The sequence below is a fragment of the Globicephala melas genome, chromosome 12 (genome assembly GCF_963455315.2).
Source record: "Globicephala melas chromosome 12, mGloMel1.2, whole genome shotgun sequence".
NCBI lineage: Eukaryota > Metazoa > Chordata > Mammalia > Artiodactyla > Delphinidae > Globicephala > Globicephala melas.
The window spans coordinates 33,753,705-33,766,498 of record NC_083325.1 but is presented as its reverse complement, the minus strand read 5'-3'; the positions used below and the strand labels follow the sequence as shown (position 1 = coordinate 33,766,498).

At 40.0% G+C, this 12,794-nt stretch overlaps 1 long non-coding RNA gene across 6 annotated transcripts in view; it reads left to right on the top strand.

The window, feature by feature from the left end:
* Nucleotides 1–6,028, top strand: part of LOC115864199 (uncharacterized) — a 108,342-nt gene extending 102,314 nt beyond the window's left edge. For 4 of the 6 annotated variants that reach the window (XR_011377905.1, XR_011377906.1, XR_009566255.1 and 1 more), the window contains 2 exons: nt 300–458; nt 3,124–6,028. This is a non-coding gene — a long non-coding RNA (uncharacterized lncRNA). Of the gene's footprint in view, nt 1–252; nt 459–3,123 lie in introns of all 6 variants that reach the window. The other 2 variants (XR_009566256.1, XR_009566254.1) reach the window with 1 other exon arrangement.
* Nucleotides 6,029–12,794: the final 6,766 nt, after the last annotated feature.

Genomic DNA, 12,794 nt, shown 5'->3' with positions numbered 1-12,794 from the left:
GTATATCCATTCAATAGAGTATTAGAAAGCCGTGAAAAGAAATATATATAAAGTAATGACATACTCCCAACGTAAGTTAAGTGAAAAGGGCAGAATATACCCTACAATCAGTATAAAACCAACTCTACAGGGATTTAAAGGTGAAAGTGGGCATCTCTCAGTTGGATTGTGGGGTTTTGTTTTCTTCAATAAACTTTTTCTGGGCTCTGTAAGTTCTTTCTAACAAACTTGTGTTATTACTTTTATTATTAGGAAAACGCATTTACCACATGAGGAAATTATTCTTGGTTTACTTTTAGCATTACAAAGAAATGAGGACCACAGACTTCTACCTTCAAATTGGAAATAGCAACCTTATCAAACAGATACCGACAGCAGAGCATCTGTAAAGTTTCTGGATGCTGCTTCACGTTGGCTGGCTTCCTTCTAAATCATCTTGGTCTTTGGACATAATCAAGGTCTTTTATCTTGTTATAATTGATGATCTTGTTGATTTCACTTATATAAACAAATGTAATCTATGTGTTGTTTTGTTGACATCAGAGCTTCTGAAAGAGAATCTGAGGATAAATTCATGGAATAGTCTAAACTTTCATGTGACTACAGTTTGTATTCTTCAGCATCTGTTCATGAAATTGAGAGGAGGAAGAATGAGGTAGATGAGATTTCATGGAGAGGCAATGTGGTGGTGAGGGCTGCCTAAGACCCTTCAAAATGGGAAGTGTGTTTGTCTAAGGCAGCCAATGGTGGCATAATTGAAGGAAGGGCTTTGTTAGGTTGAATGGGGTCTAGAGTCACTGTCTGAAAAATGGTGCTTCATAACAGAATAAATATGAATCTTTTTTTTTTTTTTTTTTTTTTTGCGGTACGCGGGCCTCTCACCTTTGTGGCCTCTCCCGTTGCGGAGCACAGGCTCCGGACGCGCAGGCTCAGCGGCCATGGCCCACGGGCCCAGCCGCTCCGCGGCATGTAGGATCTTCCCAGACCGGGGCACGAACCCGTGTCCCCGGCATCGGCAGGCGGACTCTCAACCACTGCGCCACCAGGGAAGCCTTGAAAATTTATTTTTGATAATAGTAAAAGAAAATCTTAAAACTTAAGTATTTAAATAGACTAAAAATATATTTTGTTCTTAAAATTCCCTTTATAAAAATATCTTTGCCCATTAAATTAAACTTGGAAAGACTTTGAAATACGGTACTAAATTTGAAAGCGTTAACTAAAGTCCCACCACTTAAGGAGAACTGCTTCAACATTTTAGTGTATTTATTCTGATATTTATATTCTCTACGCATCTCCATTGCATACTGTGCTTCTACCGTCATGCTTTATTGTTACTGTATCTTCCCTTCTAGACCATCAGGTCTGTGAGGACAGTGGCTATGTCATTCTAGCTTACCATCCTTTCCTCAGTCCTTAGAGCAGAGTAGGTACTTAATAAACACTTGTGGAATGGCTAAACTGTTTGGACTACACAAGGAAAAGAGAACAGCCAGGAACAAGTGAATAAGTTAAAGCAAAGCTCTATGCCAATTGAGACTATTGGCAATTTGGAATGCTGTTCTCAGTACCAGGTGTCACTGAGGACAGACACCAGGTGCCACCTGAGTGTGCCAGGGCCTGTGCCAGGTGAACGTTCAGGGAAGCTTTCTGTGAGGGTGTTCAGTCATTGCCAAGGAAAGAGTAGTTTTCTGAACTCCAATGGGGCAACCAAGAAGATGGGGCTTGTAACTGAACCTTCAGAATTAGGAGTAAATCATCATGGCTTCTAGGTTTATTTGAACCATCTAATACCGAACCACATTTGCTTCTCAAAACAAAGAACTGTTTTGTTTTATCATGTACAGAATACTGATCACAAATATTTCAGGCTATAAGAAAAAATATTACCAGTTATGGCAAGCACTGGAAATTTATAATTTGGTTACTTCATACAGATCTGATCATTCTAACATCATGTTTCCAAGCATTATTTTATTAAGCACTCCATTTATAGGGAATCATGTAGCCAGAATTTATTGTTTGTTTAGATTTTTCCAATGCCCTCATCACTGAGGTCCCTGGTTGCATGTGTAGAAGATTAAGAGATACAATAAACTAAAAAGAATAGACCAAGCAACACATACTAGATCTGGGTCAAACTAAATAAATATGTCTACTTCCAAGTCCCGGAGTTCAACAAGAACAAAAACAAACTCCTACATATAAAATAAGGAAAATTTTCATAAGAAAGAGATTCAGCCTTAATTTGATCTGTTTGCCCAGGTTCAGCAGTTGTTTAATCTAGAAGCCAGTATCCATAATTATTTTATATTTTCCAATTATACTTTTGAAAATAATATGGGCCTCAAGGAAGCACAACCAAGAAATTAAAATTCCCCCAGGTGTGAATTAAAGCCAAGGCATGTGTTTTCAACTCAGAACAAATGATCTTAAAATCCTGTTTGCATCTGCTATTAATAAAATCGACAAGAACAAAATACAGCTGAATGCAACTCTTCCTAGTGTCAGGTTAAAAGCCAAATTCCCTAGGTTTAATTTCTCTTTGTGTGAGGGTGGACAAATTGCTCAATCTCTTTGCAACTTGGTTTTCTCTCCTGTAAAGTGGGGGCAATAATAGTATCCATCTCCTTGGGTTACTGTGAGACTCCCATGAGTTAATGCATGTGCTGGGCACAGGATAAGAACTATATAAAAACTAGCTGTAATTATTATTAAACAGTGAAACAAAGCACCTGCCTACTGTTACGTATGGTGTCATCTTCTTTTGTCTTGACAAGAGAACACCCTAGTCCATCTCTGCAGCTTTAGTCTTTCACATTCATTCTTAGCTTAGATTGTTCCCTTCCTCCTTCCCTCCAAGAATGTTTCCCTGGCTCTTCTCTTGGCCAGATCTGACCCATTTTGACTTACCCTATAAAGTATCAATAATAGGCTAGGGCCAGAAAATGGCTCAAGGCTCACGTCTCTGGAAATTAGTGCTTTTGTATTTCCTGACATTCTCGAATTAGCAAGGGTACCTCAGAAGACCTGATGCACTTTAGAAATCTATAAGGTAGTAAGAGCAATCTCTGCAAATGCTTCTCTTCTTAAAATAAACCTCTTCAAAAATTTTTGTCCCAGAGCACAGGTGATGGAGTGTCCCATTTGGCTATTATTTTTCAAAAAGGGGAATAAACGGAAAATTCTCTGCGTGAGGATCGTCACTGCCATGACTGTGCATCAAGAAACTGAATACAGTTGTTCATTCCAGGCAGATCTGAAGGCAGAAGCCAGTTTCCCGTTCTGTGTCCTCTCCACTCACCATATCGTCATGGCAAGGGCCTGCAGTGGAGAGAGGTCTCCAGGCATAGCGGCAGCCGACATCTCGGCCTTCCACCCGTGACTGCAGGTTCTATCACGTGGACCAGTCACTTCGATTCCCAAGCCTCAGCTGTCTTGGCACCATTACGCCAGCTGAAACACCATGGCTGCATCAAAGCAGGGACGTGGTCCAGGTGGCCTTGTGATGTCCTACCCAACTCAATTCTATGACTCCCTTTACTTGTTTTACTGTGAGAACATTGTAACTTCTCCTCCCAAGCGTAATGCCTTTAAAATCTAGCCCTCAAATAAAGAAACTTAGACTTTCTTCTGGATTTCTTTGCCTTCAGCTGTGGCACTGAAAAGCTTCTTGAAAAAATTTTCTCTCCTCCCATACAAGGCTATAGTAATCTTCCTAAATGCCATTTGGATCACGTTACTTCCCTGTGTAAAATCCTTCAGTTGCTCTTCTTTGTGTGTGGGGTGATAGAGCAGTATGTGCATGGCATTCCTACCCTTCATGTGGGCCCCTGGGGTCCACTGCCCCACGGGTACCCTGGGCTCTGGCCCAACAAGCTGGACAATTCCCCTCCTTTGCCATCTCCTCTCTCCTCCATGCCCTGCTTTTGGATGGATTCTTTCCTCTGAAGTTTCCTCTGCTTGGCTAAATCCTTCTCCTCCTGTACATTAAACTCAGGCACCTTGTCCTCTGGGAAGTCTTCCTGAACCTCAGAGGGGGACAAGATGGCCCTCGTCTGTGCCATCTGACCCTCCTTGCTTCCCCTTGCAGGGAAGGCCATTCTGCGTTGTACCTGCTTTTTGGTGTCCCTAGTGCCCACTGGTCTGGAAGCTTCTGAAGACAGGGACTGGATCTTGTATTTTGGCAACTCCTGCACCCAGCCCAGAGTCTGGTTACGGTAACAGGGTCAGTAAACGTTTGAAGCCTCAATTTGACAAGATCTTCCTCGTGATAACTAGGGACACTATAAACCTGGAGGAGATTATATTTAGGTATGTATAGCTGGTGGAAAACTGTTCCCAAAGAATTTAGAGACGACAGACCTAAATCAGACAATAAATGTGTGATGATTTATAAGAATTAGAAAGGGTGGGAGGTAAGATGCAGAGATTACTGAATGTGGGAAGGATTCCTTCAACAGGTAACACACCCAAATGATTCAGCTTTGAAACTGATGAGGTGTAAAATTCTGCTTTTTGGTCTAACAGTTCATTAAACTAATACAAATTGTGGGAGGAGAACTCGTCTGGAAGTGACCCCAAATGAACCAAGACTGTGATAGGAACTGCCCACAATTTTATTATTATTTTTTTAATAAATTTATTTATTTAATTTATTTTATTTTTGGCTGCGTTCGGTCTTCGTTGCTGCGCGTGGGCTTTCTCTAGTTGCAGCGAGCGGGGGCTACTCTTTGTTGTGGTGCGCAGGCTTCTTATCGCGGTGGCTTCTCTTGTTGTGGAGCACGGGCTCTAGGTGCGCGGGCTTCAGTAGTTGTGGCATGCAGGCTCAGTAGTTGTGGCGCACGGGCTTAGTTGCTCTGTGGCATGTGAGATCTTCCCGGACCAGGGCTTGAACCCATGGTCCCTGCATTGGCAGGCTGATTCTTAACCACTGCACCACCAGGGAAGCCCCTATTATTATTATTATTATTATTGGCCACTGTGTATTGAGCACCTACTATCTATGGGGCATTTTCATCAGATGCTTTAAATTCATAACCTCATTTATTAAACCCCACAGCATCTCTATGATATAGGTAACATTAGCCCATTTTGTGAACAAGGAGACTGAGATCAAAAGGGAGATTGAGGTCACACAGCTTGGAAGAGACAGCACCGATGGGGTGACCCCCAAAGGCCACGGATTAAAGGAGGGGCAGCCTCACTTAATCTGCACTATCACATGAAGGGGGAAAGGTTGGTTCCATTCTGAGAGCCCATTTGAAAATGGTCATAGACCAAGTAGAGCACATTCCCAGTGGGGAGGCTGATGAGGATTTAGAGGTGACAATCACACCCTTGTCTTCTCAGATTTCAGATTCACCTGAGAAACACACAGAGAAGTCAGGTAGATAGAAATCCAAATGTCAGCTTTTTCAGAAAGAACTTGAACTGTGGTTAAACAGACATGTGAATCCGGTCCCCCAACCCAAACACTAAGTGTAGCTGCCAGAACCACAGGCCTCTGCCTAGAAGGGGTTAAGCCTGCCGGGTAAGCTCAGCACAGGCAGGGAGAAGGTCATACTCTGCAGGCAGGTGGGTCTGCTACCAACCCTGTGCGTACTCAGCCAGGAACGCTCAGCGACGTTTCCTAGATTAAACAATCAGGCTGCCAGCCAATGTGACTCTAATTCTTCTCAGAGAAACATAAAACCAGGGAATGAAGTCCTTGTCCCTAGCAGTGGCTCGAATTCTAACTGACGTATCAATGAAACCAAAGGGTGAAATGATGTGATGGTTAATTTTATGCATCACCTTGGCTGGACAGTGGTGCCCAGTCATTTGGTCAAATACCAGTCTAGATGTTCCTGTGAAGGTATTTTTTATATGTGATTAAAATTTAAATCAGCAGACTCTGAGTAAAGTCAATTACCTCCAGAATATGGGTGGGCCTCATCCAATCAGTTGAAGGCCTTAAGAGCAAAGACTGAGGTCTCCTGAAGAAGAAATTCACCTCAAAGCTGCAACACCAACTCTTACCTGAATTTCCAGCCTGCCTTACAGACTGCAGCCTCTCTGGTTCCCACAACTGCATGACCCAATTCTTTCTCTCTCTTCCTCCCTCTCCCCCCACCCCACCTCTCTCTCTCCCGCCCCACGGTGTGTGTGTGTGTGTGTGTGTGTGTGTGTGTGTGTGTGTGTGTGTGTGTATTTTACTGGTTCTGTTTCTCTGGAGAACCCTGCTAATACAGTGTTGATTCTGCTGAAAGGTTAAAGTGATGGCCATGAAAGCCATGTTCAAGTTTTTGATGGGTTCCCATAGGATAAGGTATTGGGTTTATTCAACGTGTCCCATCAGTGTGGATTATCTGAGATGCCTGAGCATCTGAAACGGTTTAAATAGTGCCTGATGGCCCTTGTCAGTGGTGCTATAGAAAAGATGCTCATATTATGAAAAAGCTAAATCAGATGGCTGGCTGCTAGGGGTACTTCAAACTATTTTGAGGGCAGTGACATTACCTTATGCTTCTGTTAAATAATTATAATGCAAATTTCTCCCCATTTTAACATTTGTGAGGTTCTCTTACGTCTATTAATTTACTAGTTTTCCCATAGTGCCTAGCACATAACTAGGCAATTATTATGGAATTGAGTCGAGACGGTAATAATGGCAAATTAAGAACCAACTTTCAACTTTAACCTGTATTTCTCTATTTTCTTCACTATGCTTTGTCCCTATGTATTTCTTTTAAAGCACTAGCTTTTTATGAACAGCGTATTGGTAATGTTCTATTATTACTTGGTTATTTAATTATAAATTAAAATGCATAGCTCATAGGATTTCTGACCAGAACTAAGCAAGAAATTAAAATATACAAACGAGAAAATAAACAAATTTGGAAATAACACTTCTCTGAAATCAATTATATTATTTTCATAGGGAACACAATTGGAAGCAGATCTCTGTCTGTTGAATTCATCCAAAAGAATAAAAGTTATTGGAATACAAAAAGTACTGTCTCTTCAAATGTTAATGAACACCAGCTTTATCATTTCTAGAGAAGAGGGTTTTGCTTTTACTTTTCCGCTTCCAGTGAAACATATTACTGCCTCCTGCCCGGGAAAGGGCCATCGTCTTATTTATTTATTTAATTTTATTTATTTATTTAACTTCTTTATTAGAGTATAATTGCTTTACAATGGTGTGCCAGTTTCTGCTTTATAACAAAGTGAATCAGCCATACATATACATATGTCCCCATATCTCTTCACTCTTGCGTCTCCCTCCCTCCCACCCTCCCTATCCCACCCCTCCAGGCGGTCACAAAGCACCGAGCTGATCTCCCTGTGCTATGCGGCTGCTTCCCACTAGCCATCTACCTTACATTTGGTACTGTATATATGTCCATGCCACTGTCTAACTTTGTCCCAGCTTACCCTTCCTGCTCCCCGTATCCTCAAGTCCATTCTCTAGTAGGTCTGCATCTTTACTCCCATCTTGCCCCTAGGTTCTTCTGACCATTTTCTTTTCTTTTCTTTTTTAGATTCCATATATATGTGTTAGCATATGGTATTTGTTTTTCTCTTTCTGACTTACTTCACTCTGTATGACAGACTCTAAGTCCATCCACCTCACTACAAATAACTCTGTTCCATTCCTTTTCATGGCTGAGTAATATTCCATTGTATATATGTGCCATATTTTCTTTATCCATTCATCTGTTGATGGACACTTAGGTTGCTTCCATGTCCTGGCTATTGTAAATAGAGCTGCAGTGAACATTGTGGTACATGATTCTTTTTGAATTATGGTTTTCTCAGGGTATATGCCCAGTAGTGGGATTGCTGGGTCATATGGTAGTTCTATTTTTAGTTTTTTAAGGAACCTCCATACTGTTCTCCATAGTGGCTGTATCAATTTACATTCCCATCAACAGTGCAAGAGGGTTTCCTTTTCTCCACACCCTCTCCAGCATTTATTGTTTATAGATTGTTTGATGATGGCCATTCTGACCGGTGTGAGATGATATCTCATTGTAGTTTTGATTTGCATTTCTCTAATGTTTAATGATGTTGAGCATCCTTTCATGTGTTTGTTGACAATCTGTATATCTTCTTTGGAGAAATGCCTATTTAGGTCTTCTGTCCATTTTTGTATTGGGTTGGGTTTTTTTTGGTATTGAGCTGCATGAGTTGCTTGTATGTTTTAGAGATTAGTCCTTTGTCAGTTGCTTCATTTGCAAATATTTTCTTCCATTTTGAGGGTTGTCTTTTCGTCTTGTTTATGGTTTCCTTTGCTGTGCAAAAGCTTTTAAGTTTCATTAGGTCCCATTTGTTTATTTTTGTTTTTATTTCCATTTCTCTAGGAGGTGGGTCAAAAAGGATCTTGCTGTGACCTATGTCATAGAGTGTTCTGCCTATGTTTTCCTCTAAGAGTTTGATGGTATCTGGCCTTACAATTAGGGGTTTTTTTTTTAGCCATTTTGAGTTTATTTTTGTGTATGGTGTTAGGGAGTGTTCTAGTTTCATTCTTTTACATGTAGTTGTCCAGTTGTTCCAGAACCACTTATTGAAGAGGATGTCTTTTCTCCACTGTATATTGTTGCCTCCTTTATCAAAGATAAGGTGACCATATGTGCGTGGGTTTATCTCTGGGCTTTCTATCCTGTTCCATGGATCTATATTTCTGTTTTTGTGCCAGTACCATACTGTCTTGATTACTGTAGCTTTGTAGTATAGTCTGAAGTCAGGGAGCCTGATTCTTCCAGCTCTGTTTTTCTTTCTCAAGATTGCTTTGGCTATTCAGTGTCTTTTGTGTTTCCACACAAATTGTGAATTTTTTTGTTCTACTTCTGTGAAAAATGCCAGTGGTAGTTTGATAGGGATTGCATTGAATCTGTAGATTGCTTTGGGTAATAGAGTCATTTTCACAATGCTGATTCCTCCAATCCAAGAACATGGCATATCTCTCCACTATTTGTTTCATCTTTAATTTCTTTCATCAGTGTCTTATAGTTTTCTATGTACAGGTCTTTTGTCTCCTTAGGTAGGTTTATTCTAGATATTTTATTCTTTTTGTTGCAGTCGTAAATGGGAGTGTTTTCTTAATTTCACTTTCAGATTTTTCAATCATTAGTGTATAGGAATGCCAGGGATTTCTGTGCATTAATTTTGTATCCTGGTACTTTACCAAATTCATTGATTAGCTCTAGTAGTTTTCAGGTAGCATCTTTAGGATTCTCTACGTATAGTATCAAGTCATCTGCAAAGAGTGACAGCTTTACTTCTTCTTTTCCAATTTGGATTCCTTTTATTTCTTTTTCTTCTCTGATTGCTGTGGCTAAAACTTCCAAAACTATGTTGAATAAGAGTGGTGAGAGTGGGCAAACTTGTCTTGTTCCTGGTCTTAGTGGAAATGCTTTCAGTTTTCCACCACTGAGGACGATGTTGGCTGTGGGTTTGTCATAAATGGCCTTTTTACTGTTGAGGAAAGTTCCCTCTATGCCTATTTCTGGAGGGTTTTTATCATAAATGGGTGTTGAATTTTGTTGAAAGCTTTCTATGCATCTATTGAGATATCATATGGTTTTTCTCCTTCAATTTATTAATATGGTGTATCACGTTGACTGATTTGCATATATTGAAGAATCCATGCATTCCTGGGATAAAACCCAATTGATCATAATGTATGATCCTTTTAATGTGCTGTTGGATTCTGTTTGCTAGTATTTTGTTGAGGATTTTTGCATGTATGTTCATCAATGATATTGGCCTCTAGTTTTCTTTCTTTGTGACATCTTTGTCTGGTTTTGGTATCAGAGTGATGGTGGCCTCGTAGAATGATTTTGGGAGTGTTCCTCCCTCTGCTATATTTTGGAAGAGTTTGAGAAGGATAGGTGTTAGCTCTTCTCTAAATGTTTGATAGAATTCGCCTGAGAAGCCATCTGGTCCTGGGCTTTTGTTTGTTGGAAGATTTTTAATCACAGTTTCAATTTCAGTGCTTGTGACTGGTCTGCTCATATTGTCTGTTTCTTCCTGGTTCAGTCTCAGAAGGTTGTGCATTTCTAAGAATTTGTCCATTTCTTCCAGGTTGTCCATTTTATTGCCATATAGCTTCTTGTAGTAATCTCTCATGATCCTTTTTATTTCTGCAGTGTCAGTTGTTATTTCTCCATTTTCATTTCTAATTCTATTGATTTGAGTCTTCTCCCTTTTTTTCTTGATGAGTCTGGCTAATGGTTTATCAATTTTGTTTATCTTCTCAAAGACCCAGCTTTTAGTTTTATTGATCTTTGCTATCGTTTCCTTCATTTGTTTTTCATTTATTTCTGCTCTGATCTTTATGATTTCTTTCCTTCTGCTAACTTTGGGGTATTTTTGTTCTTCTTTCTCTAATTGCTTTAGGTGTAAGGTTAGGTTGTTTATTTGAGATGTTTCTTGTTTGTAAAGGTAGGCTTGTATAGCTATATACTTCCCTCTTAGAACTGCTTTTGCTCTGTCCCATAGGTTTTTTTTTTTTTTTTTTTGCGGTATGCAGGCCTCTCACTATTGTGGCCTCTCCCGTTGCGGAGCACAGGCTCCGGATGCGCAGTCTCAGTAGCCATGGCTCACAGGCCCAGCCGCTCCGCGGCATGTGGGATCTTCCCGGACCGGGGCACGAACCCGCGTACCCTGCATCAGCAGGTGGACTCTCAACCACTGCGCCACCAGGGAAGTCCTGTCCCATAGGTTTTGGGTCGTTGTTTTTCATTGTTATTTGTTTCTAGGTAATTTTTGATTTCCTCTTTGATTTCTTCAGTGATCTCTTGGTTATTAAGTAGTGTGTTGTTTAGCCTCCATGTGTCTGTATTTCTTACAGATTTTTTCCTGTAATTGATATCTAGTCTCATAGTGTTGTGGTCACAAAATATACTTGATACGACTTCAGTTTTCTCTAAATTTACCAAGGCTTGATTTGTGACCCAAGATATGATCTATCTGGGAGAATGTTCCATGAGGACTTGAGAAGAATGTGTATTCTGTTGTTTTTGGATGGAATGTCCTATAAATATCAATTAAGTCCATCTTGTTTAATGTATCATTTACAGCTTGTGTTTCCTTATTTATTTTCATTTTGGATGATCCGTCCATTGGTGAAAGTGGGGTGTTAATGTCCCCTACTATGGATGTGTTACTGTCAATTTCCCGTTTTATGGCTGTTAGTAATTGCCCTATGTATTGAGGTGCTCCTATGTTGGGTGCATAAATATTTATAATTGTTATATTTTCTTGGATTGATCCCTTGATCATTATGTAGTGTCCTTCTTTGTCTCTTGCAATAGTCTTTGTTTTAATGTCTACTTTGTCTGATATGAGAATTGCTACTCCAGCTTTCTTTTGATTTTCATTTGCATGGAATATCTTTTTCCATTCCCTCACTTTCAGTCTGTATGTGGCCCTAGGTGTGAAGTGGGTCTCTTGTAGACAGCATATATACGGGTCTTATTTTTGTATCCATTCAGCCAGTCTATGTCTTTTGGTTGGAGCATTTAATCCATTTACATTTAAGGTAATTATCAATATGTATGTTCCTATTACCATTTTCTTAATTGTTTTGGGTTTATTATTGTAGGTCTTTTCCTTCTCTTGTGTTTCCTGCCTAGAGAAGTTCCTTTAGCATTTGTTGTAAAGCTGGTTTGGTGGTGCTGAATTCTCTTAGCTTTTGCTTGTCTGTAAAGATTTTGATTTCTCTGTCAAATCTGAATGAGATCCTTGCTGGGTAGACTGATCTTGGTTGTAGGTTTTTCTTTTTCATCACTTTAAATATGTCCTGCCACTCCCTTCTGGCTTCCAGAGTTTCTGCTGAAAGATAAGCTGTTAACCTTATGGGGATTCCATTATGTGTTACTTGTTGTTTTTCCCTTGTTGCTTTTAATATTTGTTCTTTGTATTTAAATTTTGATAGTTTGATTAATATGTTTCTTGGTGTGTTTCTCCTTGGATTTATCCTTTGTGGGACTCTCTGTGCTTCCTGGACTTGATTGACTATTTCCTTTCCCATATTAGGGAAGTTTTCAACTGTAATCTCTTCAAATATTTTCTCAGTCCCTCTCTTTTTCTCTTCTTCTTCTGGAACCCCTAATTCGAATGTTGGTGCATTTAATGTTGTCCCAGAGGTCTCTGAGACTGTCCTCAGTTCTTTTCATTCCCTTTTCTTTATTCTGTTCTGCAGTAGTTATTTCCACTATTTTATCTTCCAGGTCACTTATCTGTTCTTCTGCCTCAGTTATTCTGCTATTGATCCCTTCTAGAGAATTTTTAATCTCATTTATTGTGTTGTTCATCATTGCTTGTTTCATCTTTAGTGCTTCTAAGTCCTTGTTAAACGTTTCTTGTATTTTCTTCATTCTATTTCCAAGATTTTGGATCACTTTTACTATCATTATTCTGAATACTTTTTCAGGTAGACTGACTATTTCCTCTTCATTTGTTAGGTCTGGTGGGTTTTTATCTTGCTCCTTCATCTGCTGTGTGTTTCTCTGTCTTCTCATTTTGCTTATCTTACTGTGTTTGGGGTCTCCTTTTCGCAGGCTGCAGGTTCATAGTTTTCGTTGTTTTTGGTGTTTGTCCTCAGTGGCTAAGGTTGGTTCAGTTGGTTTGTAGGCTTCCTGGTGGAGGGACTAATGCCTGTGTTCAGGTGGATGAGGCTGGATCTTGTCTTTCTGGTGGGCAGGTCCACGTCTGGTGGTGTGTTTTGGGGTCTGTGGCCTTATTATGATTTTAGGCAGCCTCTGTGCTAATGGATGGGGTTGTGTTCCTGTCTTGCTAGTTGT